This window comes from Choloepus didactylus, chromosome 2 (genome assembly GCF_015220235.1).
Source record: "Choloepus didactylus isolate mChoDid1 chromosome 2, mChoDid1.pri, whole genome shotgun sequence".
Taxonomy (NCBI): domain Eukaryota; kingdom Metazoa; phylum Chordata; class Mammalia; order Pilosa; family Megalonychidae; genus Choloepus; species Choloepus didactylus.
In genome coordinates, this window is record NC_051308.1 from 51,359,227 (window position 1) to 51,375,172 (window position 15,946).

The 15,946-nt window shown below is 43.0% G+C and overlaps 1 pseudogene; it reads right to left on the reverse strand.

Annotated features, from left to right (window-relative positions):
• Positions 1–1,944: 1,944 nt before the first annotated feature.
• LOC119511556 lies at positions 1,945–7,751 on the reverse strand (annotated as a pseudogene).
• Positions 7,752–15,946: the final 8,195 nt, after the last annotated feature.

The window sequence follows — 15,946 nt, forward strand, 5'->3', positions numbered from 1 at the left end:
ACATAGTTGTACATTCATCACCTAAATCAATCCCTGATACCTTCATTAGCACACACACAAAAATAACAAGAATAATAATTAGAGTGAAAAAGAGCAATTGAAGTAAAAAAGAACACTGGGTACCTTTGTCTGTTTGTTTCCTTCCCCTATTTTTCTACTCATCCATCCCTAAACTAGACAAAGTGGAATGACGCTGCACTTCTTAAATCCATAATTTTATATCTTTCATAAGAGATGGGAAATTTTCGTTGATTATTTCCTTTATTATTGCTTCTGCCCTTTTTCTCTTCTCTTCTCCTTCTGGGACACCAATGACACACACATTCCTGCATTTTGTTTTGTCCTTAAGTTCCCAGAGATGTTCTTCATATTTTTCCATCCTTTTCTCTATCTGTTCTTTTGTGTGTAGGCTTTCAGATGCATTGTTCTCCGGTTCTGGAGTGTTTTCTTCTGCCTCGAGATCTGCTGTTGTATGTTTCCATTGTGTCTTTCATCTCTTGTGTTGTGCCTTTCATTTCCATAGATTCCGCCAGTTGTTTTTTGAACTTTTGATTTCTATCTTATGTATGCCCAGTGTTTTCATTATATGCTTCATCTCTTTTGCCATTTCTTCCCTAAACTTTTTGAATTGATTTAGCATTAGTTGTTTAAATTCCTGTATCTCGGTTGAACTGTAAGTTTGTTCCTTTGACTGGGCCATAACTTTGTTTGTCTTAGTGTAGGTTGTAGTTTTCTGTTGTCTAGGCATCTAGTTTCCTTTGGTTTCCCCAGTCACATTTTCCCAGACCAGAATGGGCTCATGTCTTGGAAGGAGAGAATAGTATCCGGTTTCCCTGAGGGTGTCTTAGAAGATTGGTATACCCTGTGAGAGCTGGGCCCCACCACTTTCCTCTTAGGGAAGATACCCCCCTAAGGAGATGTCATTAGCATTTGAATAGTCTCTCTGCCTGTGCTATCTTTACCCTTGTATGGGTCAGAGCACTGGGAACTGAAAACGGCTGAGACTTTCTCCACTGGGCTGAAAAAGGGGCAGAAAGCCCCCTTTAGGGCCAGTCCATGGCCACCCTCCGGCTCTCCAAGGTAAGTCATCACCAAAAGCCTCTGTCTGCTTGTTGGGAATTCATATCTTGTATTGAACAGGCCATGTTTGTTAATTAAAACCCCAGTTAGAGCTCAGCTGAGCTATATTCACTTGCTCGGAGGGTGCTGCTCTCTAGCACCGTGAGGCTTTGCAGTTTGGGCCATGGGGGGAGGGAGCTCTGGGCTTGGATCCTCAGTTTTTACTTGCAGATTTTGTGCTGTGATCTTGGGCATTCCTCCCAATTCAGGTTGGTGTATGATGAGTGGACAGCATGTTTTCCCCCCCACAGTTATTCCAGATTATTTACTAGTTGTTCCCAGTTGTTTATTAGTTATTCCAGGGGGACAAACTAGCTTCCACTCCTCTTTAGCTGCCATCTTCTCAACAGAGTTCTTCCTAGTGTTTTCGAGACCAACAGTCACCTACAATTTATATAGTAAATTCTAAAAATTAAAAACATTAAAAAAGGCATTATTGTAATTAGTTAACCCATTCAAATCTGTAACATAGAAAATGGCTTATTTGAATGCAGGAAATACCCCTGTTACTAAGAATTCTGTTTTAAAGAAAGAGTACAAAAAGAAAAATCCTAAACCCCCAAAACTCAAACATTTCCATGGAATAGTGATACAAACATGTAACAAAGAGTATAAAAAGTTATTCATTCAAATATATACAAACTCTTTTAAAACCTCAAATACTTATTGAGGATATGCATGAGGAGCTGAAGAAGTTACACAGAAAGAGAATATATTGCAACAGCCTGGGCAGTAGTGTTCTATTATACTGCAAACCCTCTCTAACAAAAACGTCTTTTTAAATTCCAATGTGGATAGGGATTTTCTTCATGGGAACATCTGCGGCTATTTCTCAGCTGAGCTCATTCTTTTGGATTTAATGAAGGCCATGCCATTTGCCTGCATGTGAGTATTTAAGACAGTTTCAGTTTCAAAGTCTTTGCAACACTTTGCACTTTCTGTCTGAAATGGCACCATTGGATACTTTGCTCTTGGGGCTGAGTTTGTTCTCCTGCTGGTTATCTTCCCCAGACCCATTCTCCATGGAACTGGCTGAGCTTCCTTCAACTTATACACAATGAAGAGGTGCCTCGACAGCGAGATGTGAGATGTGTGGCAGAGGCCACATTTCTGGCACTGGTGGGAGGAACCATCCAATTCATGCTGTGGGATGTGTTCATGGAAATGAAGAAGACCTTTGGCGGTGAAGCCACAAGCAGCATATTTGTGAACCTTAAAAACATTTATCTTTAGGTTTTTCTAAATTAGTTGAGTAATTGCTCCTCTGGGAGGTCTTAACTCTAAAACTGGTTCTTCCAACTTCTGCTTTGGGTTGGGAACCTTGGTATCTTCTTTTATTTCTGTTTCCTCCTCATTGGTGGCTTCTGTCACTTCTTTTAAGTCACGGTCCTTAAATGCATGGACCTAAACACATCAGTTGGATGTGTTTCTCCAGCATCAACCGCTCCATAAAGGTGTGCCTGGAGATTGGGCAGTGTGAGAGGTATAAGCTTTCCTGATGCCTTTGTGCTTGATTTGATTATGATGACACAAGCTGTGTGATGAACTGAAAGACCCGTCACACTGGTGTCAAGGGTGATTCTTCACTTGCTTCTCACGCTCCTTCCTCACATGAGAGATGTAAACATCTCTTCATGTGAACAGGTGGTCACACTCCCAACATATCCACCCAGGACTTGCCACTTTCTTGGGTTCCAGTGATTTTTTTCCCAGGAGATGGAGATTTCTTTTCCAATTTCTCTTTTCCATTTACGGATTTGGTGTTCTTTGTTCAGATTTGTTGAATTTTGAGTTGCAAGTTTAATGCTCAAAGGCAAGTATATACCCAAGTGTACCTGTTTGTATATATTATGCTCCCCAGAAAAAGCCATGTTCTTTGATGCAATCTTGTGGGGGCAGACATATTAGTGTTGATTAAGTTGGAACCTTTGGATTAGGTTTTTTCCATGGAGATGCACCCAACCCAACTATGGGTGATAACTCTGATTGGATAATTTCCATGGAGGTGTGGCCCTGCCCATTCAGTGTGGGCCTTGATTAGTTTACTAGAGCACTATATAAGCTCAGACAGAAAAAGCAAGCTTGCTACAGCCAAGAGGGACACTTTGAAGAATACACAGGAGCTGAGAATGACATTTTAAAGAGGAGCTGCAGCTAAGAGAGGACAAAGCGCCCCAAGAGCAACTGAGAATGACATTTTGGAGAAAAGCTGCAGCCTAGAAAGGAACGTCCTGGGAGAAAACCATTTTGAAACCAGAACTCCAGAGCAGATGTCAGCCACATGCCTTCCCAGCTAACAGAGGTTTTCCAGATGCTGTTGGCCATCCTCCGTGAAGCTACCAGATTGTTGATGACTTACCTTGGACATTTTATGGCTTTAAGACTGTAACTTTGTAACCAAGTAAACCCCCTTTATAAAAGCCAATCCATTTCTGGTGTTTTGTGAAAAGGCAGCATTAGCAAACTAGAACACCAGGTTTGGAGGCCCTTCAATACTTTTCAATGTTCCATGCATAGACTTGATATGGTCCATCATAAGTTGCTTCTATGAATATAAAAGAGAACAGTCTGGTTACTTGAAAACAGACAACTTCTGGTCTTCAATGTGTTGATCAAAGTGGCAATGCAGCAAGGTTTGCAGGGTAAACACAGTGTCACACAGGGAACTTTTAAATATTACTTTTGGTTCCCCTATCTTGATGCCAGGATGCTGTGTGTAAGCACAGGAATGTGTACTGGGGCAGATTTAAATACCGTGGGACAAAGAGGACCCTTGTAGAAAGACTTCACAGTGAGAATCTTGAATGTGAGACTTCAGCGAAGCCACATCAGAGTATGGAACATCACAATGTACAATTCGAAAGCCAACTCAACGGGTTTAGCACAGATGGTGCTTGGTGATGTGGGTCTGGAAGTGTACCAATCTGCAAATAGTCCCACACTGAGGGCAGGTGTAGAGAGATTTGCACCGATGAATTCTCTTGTGTGATGCAAAACTGCTCTGGATAGGAAGCAAGCATCTGGCAGATAGTACATATCTTTTGTCCACTTATATCTGAAGCCTGCAAGAAATATGTCATGAGGTCTCATCCCGGAAAACTTCATTATACTCCAAGCACTTTAGACTATGTCTACAGAGTTTGGACGGTTCTTCATCTAGAGGCTTAGCTGAAATGATGGGTGTGATGAAGGAATGGCAATGACCATCCCACTTATGCCAGACTGAATTTTTGTTACAAGTGTGTGCCAGCTCCCACAGAGCTCAGAAGAGTGGGAGATGAAGCAGAAGTATTGCTAGACTAAGAAACTATCATTTGATCTGTTTGGACTGGCTTTAGAATTAACTTGGGAAGACTGCATGACAACTTGTTTCTTTCTAGGCCCACAAGCATGGGAAAGGAGACTGCACTTGGTGTAAAAAGCTAAATTCTTTGTACAATGGTTATCCGTTACTCCAGTGTGCATACAATGCTTTTCTTAGTGTTGGGTCACTCTCTTCCAGAACAAAGGAATCGCCACATTCCAAGCACTTAGAACCATGATACTTGCCTTAGCAGGGGAGATGAGGATTGGGATTTAAACTGGGCTTGGATTGACTCTACTCAGCACCTTGTTGAAAGCTTCCACCACCCCAGAACTCTGCAGGGAGGACACCACCTGCACCCAGGATACCTTTTTGAGTGGCTGCAAGGCTGCCACATTGATTATTGCCTGTTTGGTTAGCATTTGGTGGAGTTCCTAGGTGGCCTGGGCACCCTGAGGCAGAAGGTTGAGGTTGGCAAGGTGCACGAGCTGCTGGATGGTGTTGGCAGCTTTAATGATGGTGGTGCTAGCGCTCTGGGCAGAGGCAGCAGATATGACTGTGGCTTTTGCCATCGTGTTGTTAGTGAGCTTCAAATTGATAACTTGGGATCCTGCCTCTTCCTGGCAGAAACTGAGGAAGGCAGCAGCCACAGGCTTGACAGTCACCTGTTTGGGTGTCACCTCTGTGGGGGAAACAGCACTGGTGACAATAACCCATTGGAGAGGTGCCCTTGGGGGGAGAGTAAAGGACAGTGGCTGATGTTGGAGAGGACAGAAGGGACATCATGGAAGCCATCACGGAAGCCATCATGGATGCTGTCTACTCCAAAGGCTTTTTTCCAGAATCAAGATCAACTTTTGGCACCATTCTCTTTATCTCCCCGGAAGAAGTCTTAATGTTTTTTATGAAGACTTTGGGAATTGCTGGTGTTGATCCTGCAGGAGATGATGGTGATCCCTTCCACCATTTTCACTTGAAACACTCCTGGGCATATCTGGTTGCTTTACGGATGCTTTTTTTTGATTCATCAATGAGACTCTGGGGTATAGGAGACTTTTCAATGGTGCTTTGTCTATCATTTACTTCTTTTGGTAATGGAGAGGATTTTCTTGAATTGGTCACTGGTTCTTTGCAAGATTTGGAAACAGTCTTTTTAGTGCTAAGTGCTGTGACTGCAGTTATATATGAAGAAAGCTTGGAGGACTACTTCGTCTCTGACTGTGCAATGCTGACAAAATTAGCATCATTCTTAGAGCTCAACTTTCTGTCAAGTATCCTATTTTCAGGCACCTTTTCAGAGATCTTCAATTTATCCTCCATGTTTTCAACTTTAAAATGTTCACAAACACTCAGACCTATAGAATTTGTTTCTGTTTCTCTTTCAATAAGTTTTTAATCTATATTGCCTGAAGTAGATATTCCAGTTTTGCTTAAGTTTTCCCCTTCAGGTGCCCTGAGTTTGTCATAGTCTTGTTTGGAAACAGATCCTGTCAATACATTTGACCTAAAATCTGAATGCATTTCCTCCTCGTCAGGGTGGGTCATCCACTTCTATTTTCTCATCATCATCAAACTCCTCAGCACTTGGGGTAGAACTAAATTGACTGAAAGTTGAGTCTTTTAAAGTCACATCTCCTTTCAGGGACTTAGTTCCATCTTTACTGTAACTGGCCAGAGGTGGTGCTGTAAGGATCCCATTGTGCAAGCCCTTGCCGGTGGAACTATGGCCATCTTTCTCCACGCCTGTGGAGGAATCCAGGTTCCGAACACTCTTTTTTTTTTAATTCAATTTTACTGAGATATATTCACATACCATGCAGTAATACAAAGCATACATTCAATTGTTCACGGTACCATTATATAATTGTGCATTCATCACCAAAATTAATTTTTGAACATTTTCATTACCACACACATAAAAATAATAAGAATAAAAATTAAAGTGAAAAAGAACAATTAAAGTACAAAAGAACACTGGGTGCCTCTTTTTTTTGTCCCCATTTTTCTACTCATCCATCCATACACTGGACAAAGGGGAGTGTGGTCCATATGGCTTTCCCAATCACATTGTCACCCCTCATAAGCTACATTTTTATACAATCATCTTCAAGATTCAAGGGTTCTGGGCTGTAGTTTGTTAGTTTCAGGTATTTACTGCTAGCTATTCCAATTCATTAGAACCTAAAAAGGGTTGTCTATATTGTTCATAAGAGTGCCCACCAGAGCGACCTCTCGGCTCCTTTTGGAATCTCTCTGCCACTGAAGCTTATTTCATTTCCTTTCACATCCCCCTTTTGGTCAAGAAGATGTTCTCCATCCCACGATCCTGGGTCTAGATTCCTACCCGGGAGTCATATTCCATTTTGTCAGGGAGATTCAGTCCCCTGGGTGTCTGATCCCATGTAGGGGGGGAGGGCAGTGATTTCACCTGCCAAGTTGGCTTAGCTAGAGAGAGAGGGCCACATCTGAGCAACAAAGAGGCATTCGGGAGGAGGCTCTCAGGCACAATTATAGGCAGGCCTAGCTTCTCTTTTGAGGCAACAGTCTTGCCAAGGTCAAGTCCCCTGGTAGAGGGCTCGGCCCATCAAACCACCAGTTCCCTATGTCTGTGAGCACATCAGCAACCACGGAGGTGGGGAAGCCCAACACCCCCAAACACTCTTAACAGTAACACTGACGCCAGCTCGGAAGACCGTGGGGTGTGGGAGTCGTCTTCTACAAGCGCCTTCTGCTTGACGTGGCCTGCGTGGGTCATCGTGACGAGACGCGATAGCTGCTTTATGATCAGATACAGGATGGCCGAATGCTGCCAGGAAGTCATCCAAGTCTGGGGTCTGCTTATCCCACATGGACAAGAATGTGATCAGATGTTTTTATGAACCTTGACCTTTTGGAAAGACTTTTGACCAATGTTCAGTTCTCTGCAAACATGAAAGGGTTAAAAAGCAGCTCCAGTCAAAAGCTCTTTTGGCCTTCGCAACAGAAGTATCCCCAACACCCTCTGGTAGCTTCTAAAAGGAAAAGCACAGAACAGAGCACACCGCCCTTCCCGGGGCTGGCCTTCGCAGCGGTCAAGCCCTGGCGTCTGGGAGGCAGTTCTGTTGACCTTTGTTCAGTGCGGCGCCGCTGCTGGCAGCTGCTGCTATTGCTGTCCTTGTTGTGGAGGCTGCCCTGGCTGCTTCCTTCTTCTGGGCGTGTCATCTGCATTCCTGGCTGCTAGGGTGCTGTGTGTGTGTACGCTTGCGCGGTGGAGCTGCCCCTTGCGCAGCGGCCACTGCCCGTCGCCTGCCTCCGCCGCCTTGCAGTGCCCCGGCCCGCGCCTGCGCATTGCCGGGAGCCGCGCTCTAACCCCTGAGGGCCAAGGCTGCGGTGCGGCCCAGCTCGCAGAGCCTCACTTTGATCTTAGTGATAAATCTGATGGGATTATACTGTGTCTCACTGTGGCCCTGGGGCACATCCCACTGTAGCCCTGGGTTGAAGTCAAATATTGGGCGCTGCCAAGATTTCCCACAGAAATTTATTCTTGGATAGGTGGTACAGCCAGCTTTAACCCAGCAATCTGTACCATTTACTGAGTACTAACTATATGCTAGGCCCTGAAGTAGAAGATTTAATTCATTATCTCTTTTTTCCAGTAAAATAGACATGGTAGACTTTACTAGTTGTCTTCCAATACCTGTTTCTCCCCACACCCCTTCTTTTTAGAAATGGAAACTCTGAGTTTGAGTTGGTCACATGAGGGCTAGAAATAGGGACTAAATTTCCCAGCTCCACTTGCATAGAGATGTAGCCAGGTAACCAAGTTTTGGCCAGTGGAATATGAGAGGAAGAGTTACCTATAACTTATGAGAGGAATCCTTAAGGCTGTGGGGGGTTGCTGTGCAATCTCCTCCTTCCTGCTGGCTGGACTGTGGACAAAGTGATTGGAGCTTGAAAGGTCATTTTGTGCCATGCAGTGTAAGCATGTGTTGGGGGAAGGTGGTGCAACTAGATAACAGGAGCCGGGACTCCTGAAGTCACCATACTCATCCGGAACTACCTGCACCAGGGTTATTTTTACCTTCTTTACAACTTGTTTTAAGTCACTTGGGGTTTTAGAGTTTCTCTCATTCATAGCTGAATCTAATACTAATTGATACTGTAGGTTCTAATAGTCCCATTTAAGAGGGAAGAAATTGAGGCTCAGAGTGGTTAAGTAACTTGCTTAAAATTACATAAATAGCAAGTAGTAAGTGGTGGAGCCTGGTTCTCTTTGATTCCAAAGTCCCCTGCAGAGAGTCTCTTCCTGCTATAACATATTTCCTTCCAATTGAGTACAGGCCTCAGAAGTAAACTTCTTGTCTTCTCTACTGGTCTGAAGAGTCTTCTAAGCAAGGACATTTTGGTTGAACTTCTACTTCATGGACAAAAGTCCAGAAGCCCCTTCACTGTCTTGAAAGATGTTCCAATCAACCTATGTACCCGTGACCATTCAGGGACACTGGAGGAATTTTCCCCCTAACCACCCAACATGTTTGCCAAGCAGCTCCTTCTTAAAATGCAGGGCAGGATGAATGTCTTGCACACCCTGTCAGATTGTTAAGCCTTCCTGTCCAAACAAATCTACTCTACTGTTACTTTATTCCCCTGGCATGTTGATTCACATGCTTTGCTTCTCCCGCTGGGGATTGGGGCCCAAGCATGTCGGAGAAATTGAATGGCAGCAACTATTTCTGCCAAGACAAAAGCAAATATCCCTGGTAACAAGAAAAGGGAGAGGCTCACTGTGAAGTGTCCTGACTTCTGTATAGGTCTTCTGCCAGGGGACTCTAGAAAATTCCTTCAGGTAAAAATACTCTCAAGGCCCCTCAAACACACAAAAATAGTTTGGACCACAGTCAAGAACACAATTCAAACAGAGAAAAAATGTGCCCACTTTTTGCTTGTGTGGATTTGCAGGGTTCCATGTGCAGCTCTAATCCAAATTCAGTGTGTGACCTTGAGAGAAACAACTTGTTGTGTTGAAAGAGCATAGGGCTGAGATTCTGAAAGCCTGGCTACTGGTTACAACTCCAACACCATGCGGTTGAATCTTCGGGGATTTTTTTCACCTCTCTAATCCTCTCCGTTTTATGAATGAATGGGGATTCATTCATTCACTCACTTATCCATCCATCCATCTGTCCGCCGAATTCAACATTTATTTAATGTACATTTTTCTGGTTCTGGGTCCACACAGATGAACAAGATAATGGCTCTTCCCCTGAAGGAGTTCACAATCTATTTGAAATGGTTATAGAAAATGTTAAAATATTAATGGATATGAAAATACTTGCAAAAATATAAAGCTATGCATACAAAGAATTATTTTTAACTCGCAGCTTTGGAGACCTCAATTACCCCTTCTTTGAGAGGTGAACCCAAGGTTTGCCATGCCATGGAGAAATAGGCATGGAATTAGTGAACTGGCAATGGAGGCTGCTAGCAGCAGCTAAATTATAGTTTGGGCAACAAATGGTGAATGTATACCCATCCTAGGGAAAACATGTACTGAGAAGCACCTTGAAATTCTTTGTCCAAGCTCAGTAACTCATGGGAGCCCTAGGCCATAGAATCCTATCCTTTTGATTGGGAGATACCTCTGTCAGCCATGAGAGAAATTTCAATATTTTATTGAAAGCATTTTGCAGTCAGAAATCTTTTTTTTTTTTTTTTTGCTGGTGCCAGTATAATTTAACCATGATTTAATAGCTTCTTTCATTTACTTGTTAAATTATGCTTTTCTGTCACCTTCCCTTTGGGTTTTCTTGCCTTTTGGTCCTACAACCTCCCATTATTTATTAATGTCCCATAATACATGATTGAGGCAGGCAGAAAGCAGCCATTTCACAATGATTTAGGAGGCTCCTGGCAGGGAAACAACAAGAACAGGAGCTTATACTCTGAGAATCTCCCCTGTACTTGCTGTTTTTGGACCAGAGTCTGATAGTTCTCAGCCATCATCTATGTGGGATCTCCCCTCCCTGCCCCAACCCACCCCCCTGGCCATTTTCCTGCCCTGAGTAAATTCAAATTACTTGGCTCAAAACGACTGGTGAGTCACAGCTCATGTTTTTCCCAAGTGCCAACTGCTAGAATGAGTTTGCACCTCAAATTTGTGCTCAACCTGAAGAGACAGTAAGAGGTAATTTGGCTTTCCCTCCAAGGGAGGAGCCCTGTCTGGGATTAGGACATCTCAGATAATTTGATTCTTTAGACACTCAGGTTTGGAAGGAAGGCTAAAACACACTAGGAAGATGGTCCTTTTGTGTTCCACAATTCTTTTCTTTTCCACAGCTTGAAACATTTTGACTCATGGAATGGCTCTCAGGGAATGGGGTTAGGATGAGTTGTTCCAAAGTACGGATGGGCAAATAGAGGTGTTTCGTGACTTACCCAAGAATATAGATGGGGTTGTATCTGGAACCGCATCGCAATTCTGCTTCCCAGGGCATTTCTTAGTGGCACATTAATTCATTCTCTGATTCGGGGTTTCCTTTTCCTCATTGATTAGTTTGTGCTTCAGACTGGACCGGTGCCCCTTCTGCGATTCAGTGGATGAAGTGTGCAGGTTCTACAGGTGATGGGGGCAGAATGTCACCTGGAGAAGTGCAGTGACTAATCCAACACCTTACAGTTGGAAAGTGGCCAAGCTCCTTTACTGACCATAAATTTTTTTTGAGGTAGGTTATTTAATCTTTTAGAGATAACGTATATTCAGGTTCTTAGCACAGTGCCTGACGTTTAATGCACCTTTGCCTTCCTCTTATTTTAGACCACCAAAACTGATACAGGGCTTACTAGGAAGGTCAGTGTTGGATGTGGACCCATTCCTGGAATGAAAATGTGGAGTGTTCATCCTATCCTATCCACTTACTAAATGATAATTTTGGATGAACTGCTTTGCTTCTCTGGGTCTCAGTCTTCTCATCTGTAAAATGGGAACATTGGGTTAAGTAGTCTCTGAAATTGTTTCCTCCTCTAACTTTGTTCCTGACACTGCCTTAGTTGAGTTGTGAGTGACTTGAGCACAGAGTGGGATTCTAGAGTATGGGGAATGAGTTGTTCAAAATGTAATAAGGGAATCAAAGCTCCAAGTGCTTGACGCTTTTGCGCTTGTTGTATTGGGTGATGGTTGAATCAAAGCAGGGGTATTTCTTCTACTTCTTGGGCTGTCTAGCCTCTTTCTCTCATGTTTCAGATCCTAGATGTCACTTGGTACATACTACACTGTGTTCCTCACTGACTCTCTTTTAGCATTTGGAGGAACATGATTGCACTAAAGGCTAAGCATGCTTTCAATTCCTCCTTCATCCTCGAGTACACTCACCTATTTCACACCTCCAGATGGCAGCAAGAACCTCAAAGCGTGGGCATTGTCCTCTGGGGACATGTCCTGACTTCCCCTGGGGCCCAGGTGGCTATCTCCCATCTGGTGGTCTAGAATTAAGGCCCAGGAGAAGAGATCTGAGATAAAATAACAGCTGGGCTACTGATTTTTGGTCCCCCTGTTCCCTCCTTGATATTACATCCCACCCCTGCTCGGCCTTGTGGAGGGTGACTAATGAAGTTAAGTCAGTCCGGAGATTGGAGCTTTGAATTTCTCTTGCTCACCCTAAGTTCTATCCTCTGCAGCAAGCCTGACTTTGTGGGTGACCTCTGCAATTCTTCCATTTGCATTTCTGCAGTGCCCCAGGTTTGCGATGACATGCTCTATTCCTCCAGAAGTTTTCATTCCCATGGCACGAAGCTGGGATACTTTAGAGGGCCAGGCTGTTCTGTAACTAACATAAATGTGTGATCTGCCTAAGACTTGACTAATGCATTCCTTGCATTATTAAACATGGATTAAATATATATGGATATTTAAATGTAATGTGTTATTTTCCTAAATCTAGCTTTCCTTGATGTTCCTTTGACTTATGCCTTTTCATTGCTCATAATTGTCTCAGGGATCATGAATTACAGGCAGAAATTTGCTGGAGCTCCCTTAGCAGCAAAGACTTTGCCATCCCATTACATTTGCCCAAGAGATGTAGCAGTAGCTCTCCCGCCCAGAAAATTATTGCTTGGATTTTTTGCATGGGAATGTAATTTTTCCCTGCTAGATAGAGCTTATTCCTCACGAATAATTCAAAGACAAAAAGGTAGCTAGAGCCTGGGAGGCTTGTGGGTTTGTTCTCTTCCGCAAGAAAGCTTGTGACTGGAGCAAGTCAGTAAATAACAAACTCAGTCAAAATTTGGCACCTTCACTCATTCTCTACCAGTTGTACTGGCAGTCACTTGTCCTTTATGGGTTCTTGGAAAGCCTCTGAATTCTGATTGATTTTGTTTTTTAATATCCTAGCTTATTTGAAAGGTTCCTGTTCAGTACTCTAGCCAATGGCAGGGAAACTGCAACGGTCAACATGTTTGAGGCAGAAAGCTATCTTAGTTATTCCACTCTTACATACACTGGTTTTCCTTTCACTAAGGGGTGGGAGTGGAGGCTTAGTCTTGAGTGCCTTCAGGGTCTTTGCAGGCCATGATCTCCCATGGTTATCTTGACTTTTTGAGGGCCAGAAATGGAAATACATTCTCAGTCTCCACTCAACAATGCAGTCATATTCTCTGCTATTCCTAAAACATGTTCCCCTCTAAGGCTTGGTTAAAGATTTTCCATCTAATGCCAATCAGTCTGTATTAATCAAAATTCTCCAACAGGAGATATATTTGATAGGATTTGGCTCATGTGAGTGGGGATGGGCAAGTCTGAATTTTATAGGGCAGGCTACAAGCTGTGATCTCCAGTGAAGGTTTTTTTTTGTTTTTGTTGTTGTTTGTTTGTTTTTTTGTTTTGTTTTGTTTTGTTTTTTAAAATTCAGTTTTATTGAGAAATAGTCACATACCATACGATCATCCATGGTGTACAATCAACTGTTCACAGTACCATCTTATAGTTATGCATTCATCACCCCAGTCTATTTTTGAACATTTTCCTTACACCAGAAAGAATCAGAATCAGAATAAAAGATAAAAATTGAAAAATTAAAAAAAAAAAAACCCAGATCTCCACCACCCCCTATCCCACCCTATTTTTCATTTAGGTTTTGTCCCCATTTTTCTACTTATCCATCCATACACTGGATAAAGGGAGTGTGATCCACAGGGTTTTCACAATCATGCTGTCACCCATTGTAAGCTACACCATTATACAATCGTCTTTAAGAGTGAAGGCTACTGGGATGGAGTTCCAGTGAAGGTTTTTGATGAATTCCCAGAAGAAACTGATTGATTGAAGTAGAGATGAAGATTGTCTTCAACCCAGCCAATTGATCAGGAGATTCTGCCTGTGTGCCCTATGTTTATTTGCATCAATTTATTAGACTATAAGCTAGTGGCTGTGCTGGAGCTGGCTCATACAGGCCAGCAAGAGCTAATTGTGTACACTTCTTCCCAATGCTTCGTTCAATGCTGTCATGTTGGTAGCTTAAAATCAGCCATTGTGGGAATAGTTACACCATGGAAATTGGCAAAAGAAAGTTCCCCCTTCCCAAAACCCCCTCCCCAGAAAACTGGTTGCACACCACTGCTAATAGCTCTCTGAGAACTCTAACCAGTTCCTATACCTCTCTTTATACAACTAAATATTATTGGGGTGATGTGGACAGAAGACATGCCAGGTCACAAATTTTTCCCTGCATGACTGTAAGTAAGTTTTAATCTCTGCTAAGTGCTACTCTCCCCCAAACGTGCCTTCTTCCTATAGTATTATCTTATTATGTTCTCATCACCCAAACCATTTTTCTTTTCTGGGTATGCTAACCAGATTTCCCTGAATTGGCAATCAGTGGGGTTGTTTAAGGAAAGAAACTTGTTTTCCATCGTCCCCTGACCCTGGAACAACTATTGATAATTTCCTTTTTCTAATAGGAGACTTACCAGAGCAAGGTGACCCAAGGCTTGTCTGGGGGAGAAGAGAAGGAGCCAATGTTGGGATTTTTTGTGAGAAGCAACGATACAGGGCTGGATGAATTCCAGCAGGTAGGCCACATGTCAGCTGGACTAATGAAAACCCCAAAGAAGGAAAGGAAAAGGACCGGGTATACAATGTTCCCTTCATCTACCACTCAATTAGCAGCACATGGACTCTCATATTTCTTGTGCCTCCTATCTTGGAAGTTCTTCCTAAGAACTTCACCTTGCTTGTCCTCCATAAAGTGCCTAGTCTGGTGCCTGGAAATTAGTAGGCATTCAATAAACATTGAATTAGTAAATAATTTTACTTGACCTCCATGGTTCTCAACATTTGGAAAACGAATGTGGCTTGTAGTTGGGCATGGAGAGGGAGGCAAAGGGAAACTTGTCCTTTTTCTGAACCCTGTTTTATTTTCATTTTAATCCAGGTAGTAACCAGGCCTCTCAAAGGAAGAAGGTCATTGTCAAGATGTGTGTGTGTAAAGGTGAGAGAAATGTTGGGGTAGGGGGGATGCCTGGTCCTTCGTGCATTGTCAGTTCTTTAACTTTAAGGGACCTTTCAACAAAAATTGTCTGCAACTCAGGTAAGCAGGGAGTTAAGGTCTGAGGAGAATGGAATTTTCCTTGTGGTGGTATAGACTTGTTTTAACCACAGGAATGAACGCAAGATTCAACTTGCTCCCTCAGCTATTGTCTGGAACTCTTTTCCCTCCAGCTGCAGCAGCTGGAGGTTTTCTAAGCATTTTGATGGCTCTTTGGCCTTCTCTTTAAAGCCTTTTTGCTTCCCTTCTCTAATACTCTTACTCCTCTAGTCTTCAAGTGCTCTCCGATAAGGCAGTGGAAGATATGTGGGTTTGGTTTATTTATTTTTTTAAAAAGTGTGTGTCTACTTTCCTTCCTGAACTCCCACCTAGCAACTCCTCCCTGAAACCACAAACCACCACCCTACCACTTCCCAAATCCCAAAGTATGGTGCAGAGATGTCTGACGGATAGTAAGCTAACTTCATATGCTGTTTGACCCACCCTAGCAAGTGTTTTTCAGTAGCCTCATCAACACGGTAGAAGGATGGGTATCTTTTCTCTCATTTAATCATTGCTGCCAGGTCCTAAGCATTAAATACCATCTGAGTCTTAGTTAAAGGTGTTATTTTATGGACTTTGCTTCAGATTTTCTTGCCTGGGTGTGGCTTCCTCTAAGGCTTCTACCCAATCCCAACCCTTCTCCATCCACTCATCTTTAATCATGGGAGAAATTAGAAAAAGTTGCCCAAAAACTGATTGAGAAATTGGGGGTAGGAGGAGATGGATTATTTCACAGCTCATCTCTGCTGATTCTGTTGGTATTCTTGCTGCATCCTTTTGCCTGGTTCTGAGTTCTCCCTGTGTCCAGGGATGACAAATGGCAATAAAAGAGTCAGCATGCCTTGGAACCCCAAGCAGGCCAAAAGCTCAGCAGTTGCTTACCCCTGCCAATATTGCAATGGAAAAGCATTCCTGCAGACAATTATTTTTAAATTTTGTTTTAAAGCAGCATTAGAGAGATTGA